General features: G+C 39.1%; 1 pseudogene; it reads left to right on the forward strand.

Moving 5' to 3' along the window:
* Positions 1-2,237: 2,237 nt before the first annotated feature.
* Positions 2,238-3,136, forward strand: LOC128100422 (Y-box-binding protein 1-like; annotated as a pseudogene).
* Positions 3,137-4,780: the final 1,644 nt, after the last annotated feature.

The raw sequence follows: 4,780 nt of genomic DNA on the forward strand, positions 1-4,780 counted from the left end.
ACCCAGGGCCAGAGAAGGGTCCAGGAATCCAGAAGCTATGCTCAGGTGGTTGGTTGTTGGGAGCTCACCAGGCTAAACTGGTGCAATAGCTGTGCTGCCAGAGCTAGGTCATGTCATTTAAGTTTTGTATGTGCCCAGACTAATAGAGACTAGAATCCAATGTCAGACACAACCAAGGAAAGGAGTCTACATGCTGATATAACACCAACAACACAAACATTTAAAAGACCAAAGCAGTGCTCCCTTCCCCAAACTCATTACCCTTGCAGAAATATTCTCTGTTGAGAATTGCTAAATGAATCTTAGGAGACAGAATTTAAAAGAAGTTTTTGTTGCAAAATTATTCAGAAATTATTAAATATTAAAAGAAATCAATAAAAAAGAACATTTATAAACTTGATCAAGGAGTTCAGGTAGTTTAAAGAGAGCACAAACAGCTCAATGAACATACAGAGGACAGTAATAAATGCTCAAGTATTGTCTAAGAAAACATTTATATATGTGGAATGAATGACAAAAACAAGTCAGAATTTGTTAAACAGAATTTAGTAAAGAGATAGAAATATTGAGGAAAACTGAAGCAGAAATGAAATTGGAATTGAAAAATTCAATGTTCTAGTTAGAAAAAGGAACAAGGTAAAGCCTTACAAGTAGAATAGATCAAGGGGATAGCTGACTACCAAGACTTGAAGATAAAGTAGACAGATTCGATCAGTAAAGTAACAAATACAGAAAATTAAAAGAGAAAAATCAGAAAAGGAACATACATGAAATATAAGTAGCTTGAAAAGTTCAAATATTCAAATTATACACAGAGAAGAAAAATAATTCCTGTCAGTAGCATAGAACAGATCTTCAGCAAGAGCATAGAAGGAAACATTTCCAAATAAAGGCAAGACATAACCATAAAGATACAAGAAGTACACAGAAGGCAAAATAGATGTGACAAGAAACAAATTCTCCATAGCATATTATCTTTAATACATTAAACACATAGGATAAGGAGAGGATATTGAAACCTACAAGAGAAAAACAGTAGTCACATATAAAGGAAAATCCTTCCAAATAATGACTAACTTCTCAATGGAGACTTTAAATGCCAGAAGAATGTACACCAATATAATTAAAGTGTTAAAGGACCATGGACACCAACCTAGACTATAATACAAAACAAATTATTTTTCATAGTTAACGAAAAATGAAAAATTTTCATATTAACAAGTAAAAGAATTCATGCCTATCAAACAGTTTTATAGAGAATACTGGAAACAATAAAAAGTCTAAAAAGAAGAATAAGCATACCCAAGAGATGATAGAAAGAAATGAAGCTAAAATTACGAAGAAGGAAATAGGTCTAAGATTGAAAACAGGAAGAAATGATCAACACATATATTTCTATAACTTTAAATATAATGGCTTCAACTCTTCAATCAAAAGACAGGGGTCCATTAAATGAATAAAGAAACAAAACCTGTATCTCTGTTGTCCACAACAAAATCATGTTAATTTTAGTGACAGGCAACACCTTAAAGTAAAAAGATAGAAAAAAAATCTATTCCAAGCTAATGGGGACTAAGAAGTAAGTAGGCATCACTATCTTAATGTTTGACAAAATAAATTTTAATGTAACATTCGTCAGCAGAAATAAAATTCGATACTTTATTCTAATCAAGGGAACCAATTAACCAAGAAGATATTGTAACCCTAAACATATGTGGACCATACTCTGACTCACTTGGTTTTATAAAGAGCACACCATAGACTAAAAGACACAGATTCATCTCAACTCAGTAATTCCAGGTGATTACTATAACCGACTTTTGTCAATAGACAGATCATCTCAGTAAAAAAATTAAGCATAAAAATGTCAGAATTAAATAACATCATATATCAAGTGAACCTAGGAGATATCTAAAGAACATCCATCCAAATACCAAAGATAATACATTCTTCTCATCAACACATGGACACTTCTCTAATACAGACATTATACTGAGACATGAAACAAATGTTAACGAATTCAGAACAATTTAAATAATTCATTATAGTGTATCTGACCATAATTCAGCTTTAGATCAACAGCAAACAAACCTCTAGTCATTATACAAACTCAGGGAGATTAAATAATACATAACTGAATGATAAATGGGTCACGAAAGAAATTTTACATATTTATGGAGCTCAATGAAAATGAAAACAACACAACAAAAACTCTGGGACAATTAAAAGAAGTCTTAATGGAGGAATTTATAGCTCTAAGAGCCCACATTAAAAGCCAGAACGAAAGTAGCGGCAGCCCAGGCGGCCTCACATCTGTGGCACCGAGGGACATTGCAGTGAAGGTTTGGAAACAGTAAAATGGTCAAATGTAAGGAATTAATATGGTTTCATCAAAAGGAATGGCACCAAGGAAGATGTATTAATTAGTACAGCAGAGTGCCATAAAGAATAACTCCAGGAAGTACTGCACAATGTGGATGAGAGACTGTGGAGTTTGATGGTGTTGAAAGAGAAAAGGAAGCGGATGTAGCAAATATTGCAAGCCCTGGTGGAGTTACACTTCAAGACAATAAATACACAGTAGACAGTAACCATTGTAGATGCTTTCTTCATCATAGTAGTCCTCCATGCAATTACCAGAAGAGTAAGAGTTGGGAAAAGAACGAGGGATCAAAAAGCTCTCCTGAATTCCAAGCCCAACAACTCTGGCCCTGTCATAAATGACGGTTCCCACCTTACTGCATGTGGGGACCCTATTGGAGTCGACCACAGTACTCCAACATTCCTATGCAAGGAGAAGTGATGGATGGTGCTGATAACCAAGGTGCAGCAGAGCAAGGTAGACCAGTGAGACAGAATATGTATTGGGGTTACAGACCACGATTCCACAGGAGCTCTTCATATCAAAGACAGCCAAGAAAGGACAGCAATGAAGAGGACAAGGAAAATCAGGAGACAAGACCCAAGGTCAGCAGTCACCTCAATGTTATAACTTCAGTTACCGATGCAGATGCCCAGAGAACCCTAAACCACAGAGGGCAAAGAGACAAAAGCAGCTGATCCATCAGCTGAGCAGGGTGGGGCTAAATACCATCTCTACCATCATCCATTTTGGTCATCTATCAAGAAGAAATGAATATGAAATACCAGCAATAAGAAATGAACAAAGATTGGAGCTGAAGACCTTAAGTGCTTGTTTTTTTTAATTTTATTTTACAATAAAATTTAGTTCTATATATCAGCCATGGATTCCCTTGTTCTCCCCCCCTCCTGCTCCCCTCCTCTTCCCCCCAAGCCGACCCCCCCCATTCCCACTTCCTCCAGGGAAAAGCCTCCCCTGAGGATTGAGATCAACCTGGTAGACTCAGTCCAGGTAGGTCCAGTCCCCTCCTCCCAGGCTGAGCCAAGCGTCCTTGCATAAGCCCCAGGTTTCAAACAGCCAACTCATGCACTGAGCACAGGACCCGGTCCCACTGCCTGGATGCCTCCCAAACAGATGAAGCCAATCAACTGTCTCACACATTCGGAGGGCCTGATCCAGTTGGGGGCCCCTCAGCCATTGGTTCATAGTTCATGTGTTTCCATTCATTTGGCTATTTGTCCCTGTGCTTTATTCAACCTTGGTCTCAACAATTCTCGCTCATATAAACCCTCCTCTTTCTCACCAATTGGACTCCCAGAGCTCCACCAGGGGCTTAGCCGTGGATCTCTGCATTCAGTTCCCTCAATCATTGAATGGGGTTTCTAGCACGATAATTAGGGTGTTTGGCCATCCTTTCACCCGAGTAGGTCAGTTCGGGCTGTCTTTTGACCATTGCCAGCAGACTATTGTGGGGGTATCTTTGTGGATTTCTGTGGGCCTCTCTAGCACTTTGTTTCTTCCTATTCTCATGTGGTCTTCATTTACCATGGTCTTCTATTCCTTGTTCTCCAACTCTGTTCTTGTTCCAGCTGGGATCTCCCACTCTCCCAAGCTCTCTTTCCTTCAGCCCTCACCCTTCATTACCCCACTCATGTCCAGGCTGTTCATGTAGATCTCATCCATTTCTCCATCATTGGGCAATCCCGTTTCTTTCTTGGGGTCCTGTTTTCCAGGTAGCCTCCCTGGTGATGTGAGTAGCAGTCCAGTCATCCTTGTTCCACATCTAGTATCCGCCTATGAGTGAGTACATACCATGTTTGTCTTTCTGAGTCTGGGTTACCTCACTCAGGATGATTTTTTCTAGATCCATCCATTTGCCTGCAAACCTCATGATGTCATTGCTTTTCTCTGCTGAGTAGTATTCCATTGTGTATATGTACCACATTTTGTTTATCCATTCTTCAGTTGAAGGGCATCTAGGTTGTTTCCAGGTTCTGGCTATTACAAACAATGCTGATATGAACATAGTAGAGCAAGTGCCCTTGTGGTATGATTGAGCATTCCTTGGGTATATGCCCAAGAGTGGTATAGCTGGATCTTGGGGGAGATAGGTTCCCAATTTTCTAAGAAAGCGCCATATTGATTTCCAAAGTGGTTGTACAAGCTTGCATTCCCACCAGCAGTGGAGGAGAGTTCCCCTAGCTCCACATCCTCTCCTGCATAAGGTGTCTTCAGTGTTTTTGATCTTAGCCATTCTGACAGGCGTAAGGTGGTATCTCAGAGTTGTTTTGATTTGCATTTCCCTGATAATTAGGGATGTTGAGCAATTCCTTAAATGTCTTTCAGCCATTTGAGTTTCCTCTGTTGAGAATTCTCTGTTTAGTTCTATAACCCATTTCTTAATTGGACTGTTGGGCA

Source organism: Peromyscus californicus, unplaced genomic scaffold, assembly GCF_007827085.1.
Source record: "Peromyscus californicus insignis strain IS unplaced genomic scaffold, ASM782708v3 Scaffold_7__1_contigs__length_154581171, whole genome shotgun sequence".
NCBI lineage: Eukaryota > Metazoa > Chordata > Mammalia > Rodentia > Cricetidae > Peromyscus > Peromyscus californicus.